The 15,995-nt window shown below is 44.3% G+C and overlaps 1 long non-coding RNA gene across 1 annotated transcript; it reads left to right on the top strand.

The window, feature by feature from the left end:
* Positions 1-13,469: 13,469 nt before the first annotated feature.
* Positions 13,470-15,995, top strand: LOC127296984 (uncharacterized). The gene is made up of 3 exons (XR_007848834.2): positions 13,470-13,618; positions 14,203-14,692; positions 14,845-15,995. It is a non-coding gene; the product is annotated as an uncharacterized lncRNA (long non-coding RNA).

Below are 15,995 nucleotides of genomic sequence, written 5' to 3'. Positions count from 1 at the left end.
ATATATATCCCCAAGAATATGTTCAGATATATATTGAAATATATGCACGAATGATATGTGCAAGGTATGACATGCGCGCATGCACACTAATTGTATATATATTATGAGGCAACTTAATCAAATGTGTTTTCATTCGAGAGAACTTGTCAAAATTCAAGTAATTAATCTATCAGCGCTAATTAGTTGGTCGCCTGCTTGATGCGCAATGAAGTGTCGTTGGCCTATATATATATATGTAGGGTTTAATTAGGGTTTAGGGTTTCGGGTTATCTAGCTAGGGTTTTAGGGTTAGGGTTAGGGTTAATTAGTTTTTAGGGTCTAGGGTTTAGGGTTTGGGGTTTGGGGTTTAGTGTTTAGGGTTTAGGGTCTAGGGTTAGGGTTTAGGGTTTAGGGTGTAGTGTTTAGGGTTTGGGGTCTAGGGTTTAGGGTTTAGTGTTTAGGGTGTTTAGGGTGTATGTTTAGGGTATAATTAGGGATTAGGGATTAGGGTTTTAGGGTTTAAGGTTTAGGGATCATCGATCGAGTGCACACACACATTATTAGAGGCACCCGCGCCTTTGCGCATAAAGTGCATGCGTATATATATAAGTGTGTTTCTTGGCCACCAATGATATATAGATCGAGAGATAGAGATTGAAATCCCCAAGAATATGTTCAAATATACGCACACACATGAATTATTAGAGGATTCCGTGCCTTTGCGCATAAAGTGCATGCATATGTGTGTTGTTCTGGCCACCAACGATAGATCGAGAGAGAGAGAGAGATTGAAATCCCCAAGAATAGAGGACCCCCTTGCACAAGTGTTGGCCATCTATATATAATATGAATCCCCATAATGTTCATACATGATAGGGCATATTTGTGAAGCAATTTTTTCCGAGAACTTGTAAAGATTCAAATTTATCCGTGCAAATGGAAACCAGTGCACATTAGAGGACCCCCGTGCACACGTGTTGGCCATCTATGTATAGTTTGAATCCCAATAATGTTCATACATGATAGGCTATATGTGAATCAATTTTTTCTTCCAAGAACTTGTCAAGATTCAAATTTATCGGTGCTAATGGAAACTAGTGCGCACTAGACGAGCCCCTTGCGCAAGTGCTGGCCATTACATATAGTAGTTTAAATCTTAAGAATGTTCATACATGATAGGCCATATGTGCAAAGAATTTTTTTTCCCGTGAACTTGTCAAAATTCAAGTTTATCAGTGCAAATGGAAACTAGTCCAAAATATTACATAGAGGTCCAAAAGAACTAGACAATAACTAATAGGACCTGCAACTTTACAAAAAGGACCCCAAAACATATACAAGAAAATCAATCGAGTCCTTCTGGACCGCACATCAGATCTCTGCTCCGCATCCTTTCCAGCAACTCCGTCGCCGGGGACGCACCACTTGGGACGGTGTCGCCGGTAGTCGCCAAGACGAAGGAGAAGAATGGCCTCAGCAACGGCATATTGGCTCTGAGAAGGGCCGCTGAAAGGCCAAGATGTTCACGGGCAAGACGGATGACGCCGTCGTATGCCCCGAGCTTGTGAACGTTAGCAGCTTGACTTCCCCGTTGGCCAGATCTGAAGCACTGACCAAAGCAAGCCTCACCGTTAGCGCCATCACCTTGATGGCACCAGATCGGGGTTTGGCCGGCAAGATCCACCAGATCTGATCCGCCAGATTCACCATAGGCCAGATCTGAAGCCGATGACGAGATCCCCGACTCCATTGCGCCATTCTGCTCATGGGAAACACTGGATCTAAGCTTACAACAACACTAACTCCCTCGGATCCAAATTAGCTGACTCAACTTTGCTTATATAAATATGGATGTATCCACACATGTTTTTACTCTAGATACATACACGTCTAAGGGAAGTTGAATCAATTAATTTAGTTCGAAGGGTGTACGATATACAGAGAGAAGTCGGCCTCGTCTCTGGCCGGTGAGGCCGCCGGAGAGAAGGGGGAGAGGAGCCGGGGGAGTGAGAGAGACTCGAGAGAGAAAGAGAAGAGGAGAGCTCCCTGGGGAAGAACATTATTTTTGTCGTTCTGCTCGTAGCTTGAAACTGAAAATTTCAGCCCCGCGCCAAATCATCCCGCCGAATCCATTCGAAAATCCCGTGACCAGTTTTACCCTTTTAACCCTGGTGCGGAAGTTACAACCCACCGACCATGGAGGGCTCATTCGGTAACAATGAAATATCTTGCCTAGATCCCGAACCCTCCCCACAGGCCCACACCCACCCACCAACCATTCGCCCCATTATCTCAAAAATACTCTCACACGCCAAAGCTCTGACTCTCTACAGTACTAGATCTGCTTCGCCGCCAGCATACTCCTCCACAGCGTAGCCTTATCGTGTTGGCTATGCACCCACCTGATCCGCTCCCCCGCCGCCCTCGCCACCGACGGATCTGCTTCACCGCCGACCTCGCCACAGACGGATCTGCTTCAACGCCGACCTCGCCACCGACGGATCTGCTTCACCGCCGACCTCATCCACAGCATAGCAATCAACGCCTTTCCTGTCGACGCACCGGATCCTCTCCAACGGAACCGGGTCTACTTCACCGCGCCCCCCCCCCCTCCACAGAAGCCGATCTATTCCACCGACTAGTTCGGCGCAGCGGCTGTATCAACTTCACCGAATCCCTTGCCAACCAACCAGATCTGCTTCACTAACGCCCACTTCTACTGAAACAGGGTCGACTCATCGTCTCCCGCGTTCGCCGCCGCTGGAATGCAAGTTGCCGCCCCCGTCCACCCCGCCGCAGCTTGGTTAGTACGCTGGCCCGTTAGATCGCGGTGTTTCTTTAGCCATGTTTTGTGTAGTTATTTGCAGATCTCATATGCCATTAACTTTCTTGATGTGTTACTTCGCATGAAGTTCGTTTAAATATTGTACAGTACAAAAGCATTATCCGGTCGCTACCATCCTGTTCATTCTACTGACACCTGTGTGCATCCACATACTTATAGCCTTATACCCATTCATTTGCTGCCAACTGTTTTTGTACTGCATGCTATTCCTTTTATAGTCATGCTATGGGCATTTCCAATCTGGTTGTTCTTATACCACATCATTAGCTCACCGCTAGCCGCTAGTTGTTTTCTCGTGCCTGCTATTCTCACACTGCTTTTATAATCATGTTAAGTGCATTTCCAATCTGCTTGCTCTTATACCTCGTCTTTAGCTTATAGCTATTTTTTTTCCATGAATGCTCCTGTCGCACAGCTTGTATAGTTATTGCTGCGTGCATGTCTGGTCTTTGTATTATCGTAGACTAACTTGTCAATGTTATTTTTCCTAGGGATTGATCATGCGAACCACTTATTGAATATCCAACATTAACAGCAGGGACGCTAGGGAAGGTTGGAATCTGAGTTCTTGGTTGGTAATTTTGGCAGTTTACTTCCGTTATTATCTATAACCTATATGCATTGTTCCTTATGCAAGAGATTAACACTTGGAACCCTGCCATAGCAATGCCATTCATGCTTTACTATGTTTCTTCCTATTTGATATGCTTGTCTTGGAGCAACTGCGAAGGTGATTTGAACCTGACATTTGGTCATTCTTAATGCCAGTTTACTTTATGTGGAAAACCTTGCCATTACCCTACTCTAAATCTGAATGTCTGAAATTCGTATCTCATGAAAAGCAACATCTAGTTGGTTTTAATCTGATATCTGGTAAATATTGGCTTATTCATTTGGCAGCTCAAGTTTTTTGTTATTTGAAACCAGCTGACTTGGTCTTAAATGTGATATCTAAACACAGATTAAGGACAATGGAGCAGGAGGATTAGCATTTCACTTGATGGTTGAACCTAAAATGACAGGCATGTCGACCACGACTAGTGCACGCAAGAGAAGGACCTGCAGCGAGCCAGTATGTGCTTAGTACATGCATCTTATCTTATCTTGTGCTTATTTCTGCTACATGCTGTTATCTGATCTCTACATTGCGTAATACATGTTTGAATAGTTAATTGTTGTAACTATGTTTGCAATATTACCAGAATGCAGTTTTAATGAAGCAGTCATCATTAGAAGATAGTCGCCAAAGCGACCATGTGCAACATTATGATGTAAGTCTGTGCTTAGTACAAGTTCCATACATTGTCTTATTTATGGAACTTGTTATTATCTTATATCTACATTGCATAATAAATGTTTGAATAGTTCACTGTTGTAACTATGTTGCAATATTACTAGAATACAGGTGTAATGAAGAAGTTCTTAGTAGAAGATAGAGCACAAAAAAGGTTCCGGGGTGAGCCTATGCAACGATATAATGTAAGTTTGTGCTTAGTACTTGTGACTATCTCATATCGACAATGCTTAATACATGTTTGCATAGTTCATCGTTTAACTCTTTTTGCATTATTATTAGAATGCAGTTGTGATGAAGCAATCTTCATCAGAAGAGAGGCCCACAAAAAGTTCTGATCTTTCTTCTGATGCATCCTCTCATAGTCGTCAACCTAGACCATTCCTTTCATCAAACAGTAAATATCTCAAGGCTGTACTTTATAAAAGACATGGTATTGCTGCTTTAAGATCTGTAGCTGATATGTTGACCAAGAGTACACAAGATTCAATCAAGGCGATTGCCAAATGTCAACGTGTTATTGATGATGCTAATAGAAGTCCTCAATGATTCTATGTAATTTTTTTATTTGGGCACATTAATTGCCTTGTAATTTTCCTAGTTATTTATTTGTGTATGTAATTGTGTGTATCATTGATACCAGATTTTAGGCTCATGAAATTTAATGCAAGTTGACTAGTCAAACAACCAAAGCCCTATAACAGATTGGGCCGGCCCACTTACAGTAGTGTGGGACCCATTTTCATTTTTGGTCGGCCCACCTACTTATTGGGCCGGCCCGTTAACAGGAAAGTGGGCCCCACCTGTTTATTGGGCCGGCCCACTATCTTGTTGGGCCAGCCCAATTGCTATATGGTGGACCCCACATACTAAATGGGCCGGCCCTTTAACAGGGAAGTGGGACCCACCTGTGTTTTTGGCCCGTCCCACTATCTTGTTGGGCCAGCCCACTTGCTATATGGTGGACCCCACATACTAAATGGGCCGGCCCTTTAACAGGAATGTGGGACCCACCTGTGCTTTTGGCCCGGCCCACTTTCTTGTTGGGCCAGCCCAATTGCTATATGGTGGACCCCACATACTAAATGGGCCGGCCCTTTAACTGGAAAGTGGGACCCACCTGTGTTTTTGGCCCGGCCCACTATCTTGTTGGGCCGGCCCACTTGCTATATGGTGGACCCCACATACTAAATCGGCCGGCCCGTTAACAGGGAAGTGGGACCCACATGTGTTTTTGGCCCGGCCCACTTTCTTGTTGGGCCAGCCCATTTGATCTATTGTGGACCCCACGTACTAAATGGGCTGGCCCGATAGCAGGAAAGTGGGACCCACATGCTAATTGGGCCGGCCCAATAACTTCTTGGGCCGGCCCACTTGCTTTAAGGTGGACCCCATTTGTGAAATGGGCCGGCCCGATAACAGGAAAGTGGGTCCCACATGTCTTGTGGGCCGGCCCTTTTGCCTGTTGACCGGTCAAACGAGTGCATTCGGCCCGGCCCACATGCTTAGTGGGCCGGCCCATTAATGTTTTGACCAGTCAACCTTAGAGGTTAGGCCCGGCCCACGTAAACAATGGACCAGCCCAGCTATATAGTTGACCGGTCAAACTAAGTCAGGTGGCCCGGCCCGCAAACTTAATGGGCCGGCCCGCTTAAGACGTGGCAGGCCTCGTGTGGGCCTACCATCTACCACGGGGTTTCAGCCGGTTAACGTCGTTAACTGCCAGTTAACGGCGTCTGCCATGTGTCAGTTTGCATGACGTCAGCAGTCAACGGGCTCCCGGGAACACTTGGGCAACGGTCCGATTTTCCGTGGCGGAAGGGCGCCCAAGCGCGACGGACCGAAAAAAACGTGGTAGGACTTTGCCTGACGCAGTTTCGACCACAGAACCCATATCGTCGGGTTAGGCCCATAGGCGACGAAAAATACCCCTTAGCGGACGATTTTGAGACGTTGTCTATCAGAACTTTTCTTGTAGTGAAGCGTGCATAGACATCAGTATGCAAACTTCAACGTTCCATTTTTGGACTGAAGCAAGCATCCCGGAGTTGGAACCGACGCTTTGATAAGGTGATCAAAGACTTCGGGTTTATACAGTGTCATGGAGAGGCCTGTATTTACAAGAAAGTGAGTGGGAGCTCTGTAGCATTCTTGATATTATATGTAGATGACATATTATTGATTGGGAATGATATAGAACTATTAAGCAGTATAAAAAGTTATTTCAATAAGTGTTTTTCAATGAAAGACCTTTGTGAAGTTGCGTACATTTTAGGCATCAAGATTTATAGAGATAGATCAAGACGCCTAATAGGGCTTTCACAGAGTACATACCTGGATAAGATTCTAAAGAAGTTTAGAATGGCTGAAAGTAAGAAAGGGTTCTTACCTATGTTGCCAGGTAAGGTCTTGAGTAAGACTCAAGGTCCGGCTACGGCAGAAGAAAGAGAGAGGATGAACAAGATCCCCTATGCCTCGGCAGTAGGCTCTATCATGTATGCCATGCTGTGTACTAGACCGGATATCGCACATGCTGTTAGTTTGACCAACAGATTTCAAAGTGATCCAGGAATGGAACACTGGACAACGGTCAAGAATATCCTGAAGTACTTGAAAAGGACTAAGGATATGTTTCTTTGTTATGGCGGTGATCAAGAGCTCGTTGTAACCAGTTACACCGATGCAAGTTGGAACACTGATCCTGATGACTCTAAGTCTCAGTCTGGGTACATGTTTATATTGAATGGTGCTGCAGTAAGCTGGTGTAGCTCCAAGCAGTGCACGGTGGCGAAGTCTTCAACTGAATCGGAATACATAGCGGCTTCAGAGGCTTCATCGGAAGCGGTATGGATGAAGATGTTCATTGTTGAGTTTGGTGTGGTTCCTAGTGCATTGGACCCACTAGTCATTTATTGTGACAACATGGGTGCCATCGCCAATGCACAAGAACCAAGGTCAGACAAGAAGATGAAGCATATCAAGCTGCATTTTCATTCGATTCGCGAATACATCGAAGATGGAGAAGTAAAGATTTGCAAAGTACACACAGATTTGAATGTGGAAGATCCGTTGACTAAAGCTCTCCCTAGGGCAAAACATGACCAACACCAGAATGCCATGGGTGTTAGGTACCTTACAATGTAATCTAGATTATTGACTCCTGTGCAAGTGGAAGACTGTTGGAAATATGCCCAAGAGGCAATAATAAAGTGGTTATTATATATCTTTATGTTTATGATAAATGTTTGCATACCATGCTATAATTGTATTAACCGAAACATTGATACATGTGTGATATGTAAACAACAAGGAGTCCCTAGTAAGCCTCTTGTATAACTAGCTTTTTGATTAATAGATATCATAGTTTCATGATCATGAACATTGGATGTTATTAATAACAAGGTTATGTCATTAGATGAATGATGTAATGGACACACCCAATTAAGCGTAGCATAAGATCACGTCATTAAGTTCAATTTGCTATAAGCTTTCGATACATAGTTACCCAGTCCTTCGACCATGAGATCATGTAAATCACTTATACTGGAAAGGTACTTTGATTACATCAGACGCCACTGCGTAAATGGGTGGTTATAAAGGTGGGATTAAGTATTCGGAAAGTATGAGTTGAGGCATATGGATCAAGAGTGGGATATTGTCCATCCCGATGACGGATAGATATACTCTGGGCCCTCTCGGTGGAATGTCATCTAATTAGCTTGCAAGCATATGAATGGTTCATAAGAGATGACATACCACGGTACGAGTAAAGAGTACTTGTCGGAGACGAGGTTGAACAAGGTATGGAGATACCGATGATCAAACCTCGGACAAGTAAAATATCGCGTGACAAAGGGAATCAGTATCGTATGTAAATGTTTCAATCGATCACTAAGTTATCGTTGAATGTGTGGGAGCCATTATGGATCTCCAGATCCCGCTATTGGTTATTGGTCGGAGAAGAGTCTCAACCATGTCTGCATAGTTCACGAACCGTAGGGTGACACACTTAAGGTTTGATGTCGTTTTAAGTAGATATGAAATATGGAATGGAGTTCGAAGTTTTGTTCGGAGTCTCGGATGGGATCCAGGACATCACGAGGAGGTCCGGAATGGTCCGGAGAATAAGATTAATATATAGGAAGTCATCTTCTAAGTTCGAAAATGATCCGGTGTATTTATGAAAGGTTCTAGAAAAGTCCGGAAGAAATCACCATGGAAGGTGGAGTCCCGGAGGGACTCCACCTAGCTTGGCTGGCCAGCCAAAGGGAGGAGGTGTCCCAGGTGGACTCCACCAAAGGTGGCCAACCACCCCATCAAGGGAAAGGGGGGAGTCCCACCCTGAGTAGGATTCGCCCACAAGGAAGGTTTTTGAGTTGGACTCTTACTCGTTTTTTGGGCAACCCTAGATGTGTTCCACCTATATAATGAGGGACAAGGGGAGGGGGCCGGCTACCACAACACCACCTTGGCCGCACCCCTCAAGGCTCCCAGGCAGGCGCCCCCCTCTCCCCAAAACCCTAGCCGCCCTCCTCCTCACACCTCTCCCGCAAACGCTTATGCGAAGCCCTGCCAGAGATCTCCACCACCACCGCCACCATGCCGTCGTGTTGTTGGGATTCCGAGGAGGATCTACTACTTCCGCTGCCCGCTGGAACGGGGAGAAGGATGTCTTCATCAACACCGTACGTGTGACCGAGTACGGAGGTGCTGCCCGACTGTGGCACCGTCAAGATCTTCTACGCGCTTTTGAAAGCGGCAAGTGATCATCTTCTTCAACAACGAGATCTAATCTTGTAGGCTTTGGAAATCTTCGAGGGTTAGTCTCATGATCTTCTCGTTGCTCCCATCTTCTAGATTGCATCTTGGCTTGGTTTTCGTTCTTGCGGTAGGAATTTTTTTTGTTTTCTATGCTACGAATCCCATCAGATACATCTCTCTTTCTGTTTGAGAAGTCAGGTGTTATTGTCTATATGCTTATTTATGTTGATGATATTATAGTTACAAGGTCTTCACATCAGGCCATTACAGCTCTTCTTCAGAACCTAAGCTCAGAATTTGCTCTTAAAGATCTTGGCGATCTTCATTATTTCCTAGGGATTGAGGTTCATAAACAGTCCAATGATTTGATGTTAACTCAAAAAAATGCATCAGATATATTGGCCCGAGTTGGTATGAGCTCTTGCACCTCCTGACCGACCCCAGTTTCCACTACAGATTCCTTGGCATTGACAGATGGCTCTCCTCCTGGTCCTGATGATATTACTCATTACAGAAGTATTGTAGGTGGTCTTCAGTATTTGACTCTGACTAGACCTGATATTTCCTTTTCAGTTAATAAGGTATGTCAGTATCTTCATGATCATTGGTCAGCAGTTAAACGAATACTTAGGTACATCCATGGTACACGCACAGTTGGACTTACCTTTTGAGAAGTCGTCATCTACTCTTTTTAGTGCTTTTTCATATGCAGACTGGGCAGGTGATTTGGATGACAGACGCTATACTGGTGGTTTTGCTATATTCTTTGGTCCAAATCTGATTTCTTGGAGTGCCAGGAAACAGCCCACTGTGTCTCGCTCTAGCACAGATGCCGAATACAAAGCACTTGCAAATGCTACTGGTGAGCTTATTTGGGTTGAAGCACTTGTTCGAGAACTTGGTGTTACACTCAAGGAAAAACCATGTCTCTGATGTGATAATCTTGGTGCCACCTATTTGTCTGCTAATCCATTGTTTCATGCTCGTACTAAGTACATTGAGATTGATTTTTTCCTTGTTCGAGAACATGTTGCTAGTCAGAAATTTGATATTAGGTTCATCTCCAGCAAAGATCGGATTGCAGACGGATTTACCAAGACTCTATGCTCAAAGAAACTAGATGAGTTTAAACGTAATCTCAACCTCTTCCAAGTTTCGATTAAGGCCCAATTCGGTGCCAGTGTTTTTAGCAGTGTTTGGGCCGGTTTTGGGGTGTATTTTTCGGGCTCGATGAAAACACCCCAAAACACCTCAAAACGCGTCTGGTCTGTTCGGGAGGCCGGTTTCGGCCCGTTTAGGCCCGACGAAACCGGCCGAAACCCGTCGGGCTGGGGTGGAAGGAAAACGCGAGCCACCCCTCGCGTTTCTGCGTGGCGGCGAGAGGGCGACGTGGGCGAGCGGGAGGAAGACGACGCCGGTCGCCGCTCCAAGACCACGCCGCCGCCGAAGCTCCCTCCACGCTCCAAGACCACGCCGCCGACGCTTCCCCCTCTCAGGTACCTACTCTCTCCTCTCGACCTCACCGCCCCCAACCTGGCGCCCATAGCCAACCCCTCTCAGATCTGCCGGGACGGTGGTCGACGAGGGGCGTCTCACGCGTCGTCCGGCCAGCTCGGGTGGCATCCAGTTCTCTGTGCATCGGTAGTCGTAAGGACAGATCACAGACGGAGATCAGGTAAAAAAAACGCCGTAGTACCCGAAAACCGTAGCCAAGTTGGGTCTTCCACACGGACCTGATGGAGAACGCGGCGGCCATGGATGCGACGTCGGCCGGCTCCGGCGGAGCAAATCTACGTGGGATTCGCCACAATTTTTGGGGAAGACGAGGAGTAGACTGGGAGGAAGGAAGAAAAGATGTGCCGGGGATGGATCTGTAACTTGTTCGTGCTAACTGAATGTTGATCATTGTTAGTCGATGGGGATGATGCGGTCTTGCCTATTCTCTGTTTGGTGGAAATTATACAAGTCTTGTAAGTGCGGAGACTTGTGTGTGAGGTTCCAGCCTTTTGGTTTCAGCTCTGTGTTTGGTGCAAATGATGTTTAGGTCTTGCCTATTCTCTGTTTGGTGGAAATTATTGGCCTGGAGCAAAATTTGTCTTGCTAGCTCCTGTTTAGTTCAAATAATCGTTTAGTTCAAAATTTGTCTTGCCTATTCGTTTTGTGGTGGCCTGTTAGGATGAGATTGTTAGTAGCAGTCACTTAACTCGTGTATGTTGCATCAATAATGTTGTCATGTCTCCATTGTTAGCAGGTGCTTGGTGGACTTGCTGAATGCTCTATATAAAACTGTGGCTAATGTGGTTCTTGTGCTAGGGATCTTTGTCTACAGATATATGTTATAGTCCAAAGTACTGTAGCCATGAAACAACTAGCTAATGCATGTGGTTGTATATTAGTATTTGATGGTTTACATCTTGTTTCCTGGCAGGAAACAAGTTGCTTGGACTGATTTGGCAGGAAACAAGTTGCTTGGACTGATTTTCTTGTAATATTGAAGGGAACAAGCATGTTTTTAAGAGGACTCTCCCGGGCTGAGTTGGTGCCTTATTCAACATATTGTAGAATTTCTCTATTTGTTTCATGTCTCCGAAAAATGGACTATGAAATCTGAGGCTATGAGCTAACTGTTGCTGTAATGCATATTTATGTAAAAGGTTGAACAGATGCTACCACTTCGAATTTCTCTATTTGTTTCATGGTTTATGTGCCTATCCACTTCGAATTTCTCTATTTATGTGCCTATCCACTTCGAATTTCTCTATTTGTTTCATGGTTGTAGCTGTGATGAACAGATGCTATTGTTGCTATAATGCATATTTATGTATTGATTGCAAGATATGATCTTGTAGTGTGCTAAAGATCATATTTTTATTTGCGATACAAATATAGTTTAAACTGTAAAAAAAGATCGAATTTTTATCTATTTGTGTTGAATACACTTGAATACACTGGTTTGTAAAACAAGTGTGCCAAACAAGTGTTTTGACAAGTGTTTTGGAAGATAGGGGTTTTGTAGTGTTTTGGGTAGTGTTTTGGGTGGTGGTTGTTTTCACCCAAAACACCCCTCAAACCCCCCATCAAAACTCACAAAAACACTGGCACCAAACAAGGCCTAAGAGGGGGGGGGGGGGGGTATTAGAGTTGTAATATCTATACACATATGATATGGTGTAGTACACCAATCGTATACGTACTCTATCTGTATAAGCCTCGTGAGGGGCTCTTTCTCACCTATATCAACATGCAACCGGTGACCCCAAAGTGTTACACCGTTCCATCCAACAAGCATTAACGTCAACACTAGCCAATCGCATAATATTTGAAGAAACGGAAAACTATGTCACTTACATTTTTGACAATGTACATCGTACAACTCTTTTCTGCATGTTGCTTATGTCCTAAGAAAACTTCTCAGTTGTTAGAATTGCTATTGTATATACAATCTTAGATTTATTTATTCAAAATGTATGCTTGCTTGCCAGCTGTTTCTATGTGCTACCACTTATGACACAATAATTCAAATATCTGTTTGACAAGCCTAATTATCTATATATCGTCTTGGCTAGATCTGCTCTAACATGTCTCCTTATAAGTTGCCTGCTGGAAGCTTTTGTATGATTGATGAATTATTTATTTCCTCCCCAATCTTTAACTCATTTGAGCTATATGTTTGTATTATAGAATTATGACTTCTTTATTTAGCTTTCTTACAACATTGTTTATATGCTTTCTTTTTCCTCCCCAAGTTGCCTGCTGGAGGCTTGTCGGCCTGCGGTCTACCTAGTTATCAGATACCATCACTCGTCGTCGGGGGTGGCAGGCAGGTTAAGGTCCATGTTCCTCGGGAGGTTTCTCCAGCGTTCGAGCGGGAAATTGAGCCTCGCGCTCTTCCCGCGGATCCGGTAGGCTTCGCGGTCGTACGCTCGACCGAGCCACACGCTCCGCCCCTGGCGAGCGTCTCTGATCTCCGCCGCCCACCTGCCCGACGACTGCCGGCAGACGCCTCTGCACTTGCCGCTCTTAGCAGTTAGCACCGGCTGATCGCACCGCGGTTAGCAGTTTCGCAGCCGGAAATCTTGCTTTTGCATGCGCGTGGGAATTGTCTGCTTTGTCCGTGGGCCACTGGTTTCGGATCTTGTGGGCACACCGTTGGTTTGTGTTCACTTCAGGTTTTTCCATCAGTTATCTTCACAAACTTGTCAAAAAGAACTTCCTCCACAAAGCATTTAGATTTCATGAGTGTTTTCTCGTCTTGCTGATGAATGGTACTATGTGACTTTTTTTTATTACATTTTGGTTTAAGTGAGGTATGGAACTCCGGTAAAAAAAAAAAAGAGCTATGGAGCTGGTCGCTTAATGAATTGAAAATTCAGAAGCTCCTTGGAAAGGAAAGATACTTTACTCGCAAAAGACACAGAATGGTCGAAAGAAGCAATACCATGGGCTCTTTTCAGGCCACAGCCTACTTGTCGGCACCCTTGTTTTGCCACTTCTGCAACGCGCTAGCATAATAATATAGCACATAGGTTTCTACTTGTAACGTTGGCCTTGCTACTTATAGCACCCAAACTCAAGTCATGCATTCTTCATTTGCTCTTCTCAGTTGCCTCTTCTGTGTATTTAGACCATCACAGTTACACGCGTATAACCATCTCTCATCTCTGATGATTGCTCATTCTCTCCTCCGTGTGCATTTCTTCATAAGCAGGAGATGATCCACGGATCTTTGTGTTTTGCACGTAAGTTATCCCCTCTACGTCCTCTCTTTTCTTATTTTACCATGTGTATACGTTATATCTTCTCCTTGTAATGGTGCTCTTTTTGCTTTTGGTTGTTGCGAACTGTGTTAAGGACTTCTGGATGTTTTAGAGGAAGGTTTTTTCCCCGTGGTATGGTCTTGATGCCGAGGCCATATAGCGGGGTTTCCTACCAGAAAATGTTTCTCTTCTTTTCTGTCTCTGTTAATTGCTTTTTGTTGCCGTGGTTGGAAGACATTGTATTTCCGTTGAACAAATAATGAAAAGGGGAGAAATCCCAGTTGCAAATCTTTTCCTGGGAATCAGTTTTCTGCCTGTGGCGTAACAAAATCTTGCACAAAGCCCATGTCTTCTGAATGTGTGCATGCGATCCCGAAACAAATATAATGGAGATTTTCTGATTTTGACTATAGTGAGAGAACAAATACAGTCCTATTGTTTATCTTTGGCCAGAGACTTCAGCTATTCGCATGGCCAAATAGTTATAGTTGTACTTCAGTGGAAACAAGAGGTGATTGTGGTACACTGATGCTGATCCATTTTCCTCTCTGCAATTTCTGTGGCAGAAAAACTCTTGTAATGACCTCTGGAAACCAAAAGAAAAAAAAATCAACATCAAGAGGATGGATGTTCAAGCAAATTTCTCCATTGTCCACATTGTGGAACAGTGGAAGACAGGGCCTGTATTTAGGCCATCACAGTTCAGAATTCAGATACACATGACCCTCTCAACTCTGAAGACTATCTGTGGAACAGTGCAAATTTCTCCATTGTCCACATTGTGGAACAGTGGAAGACAGGGCCTGTATTTAGGCCATCACAGTTCAGAATTCAGATACACATGACCCTCTCAACTCTGAAGACTATCTGTGGAACAGTGCAAATTTCTCCATTGTCCACATTGTGGAACAGTGGAAGACAGGGCCTGTATTTAGGCCATCACAGTTCAGAATTCAGATACACATGACCCTCTCAACTCTGAAGACTATCTGTTCTCTCCTCCAATTGCCTTGCTTGAGAAGCCGGAGATTATCCACGCATATTTCTGTTTTGCATGTAAGTTATCATCCCCACGTCGTCATTTTTCTTTTTTACTATATGTCTAAGACACTTCTTTTCTTGGGAACCAGTTTCTGCCTGTTGAGTTACGTATTTTTGCACGATGCCCATGTGTTCTGAATGTGCATGTGATTTCATCACAAATGCAGATCTTTTCTTAGGAAGAAACCGAATGCAGTCCTCTTTGATGACCTTTGAGCAGAGACAAATTGAGAGCTACCCGCATGCATGGCCAAATACTTATATGAGTATTTAAGAAAAAGAAGAGGCGATAGTGATACTGAATCTTGGATTTCTTGTAATGATCCTGCAATTTCTGTGCCATAAAAGTTTGCAAGGACCTACAATCAAGAATCCCAAAACCAGTGCATCATGCCGCACGCATTACCGGAATCGGTGCAAGCAGTCGTTTTCTAAAAGGAAGAATTGGGTAGCATACACCATACAGTATTGTTTCTGAACTATACTTTATTGGCATTCAACTTGTAGCTAAACAAAGCGAAGTACGAAGCCCCGACCAACTTGCATGGCATATTTTCCCTGAAAAAGGAACAACTTGCGTGGTATTTAGCTTTTCGTGTGCTACCACCACCTATGGGTTTCTCTATCTTTGATTGAGAATCCTGCATCTTGGAGCGTAGCGAGTGGCTGTCATAGCCACATCGATGCAATTACAGTATGAGCAAGTTGTGCAAATTGCAGCCTAAAATACAACATATCAGCGGATCATGCATGGAAACCACCGGTAGCCCTTGTTGCCCACCGGATTGAGAGGCGGTTTCTTGCACTCGTTGGAAAACTGCTGCTGCAAAATCCTGGATGCAGAAGAGAGGTTTAGTTGCTTGCAAGCTACAGTGTGATGCGTGTTCTCTGAATCTCATACGGTATCACCATCTCAACAACTACAGTCTTTAGAATTGCTTTTTGGAAAATAAATAATTTTATTGATCTTCCGCCTCTGCTGCATCACGTAAATGCACAGAGCCATACCAGCTCGTACTTATCACAAGCATAATCCACACAAAAGGAGAAAGTGCGTCCAAATATTCATAAGCAAGACGAACCACAAAAGTCTGCAATTGCCTAATCGACTGCAGGCGCGTCAACTAGTAGCTGCAAATAACTTCATCACCAAAGCCTCCTTAAACTCTCCCTCTTTGCGCCCAGAGCTGTCCTCAAGAATGATCCAAAAATATCACGACCTTCTTGCAAAACTGGAGATAAGGGTCTTTCGTTGCAATTGCAACTTTTGCTATGCTCGTAATAACTTTTTTTTTTTAGAAAAAGGCAGTCGACTCTG

Source organism: Lolium perenne, chromosome 4 (assembly GCF_019359855.2).
Source record: "Lolium perenne isolate Kyuss_39 chromosome 4, Kyuss_2.0, whole genome shotgun sequence".
In the NCBI taxonomy this organism is placed as follows: domain Eukaryota; kingdom Viridiplantae; phylum Streptophyta; class Magnoliopsida; order Poales; family Poaceae; genus Lolium; species Lolium perenne.
The sequence above is the reverse complement of the archived record's forward strand: the minus strand, read 5'-3'. Positions and strand labels throughout refer to the sequence as shown.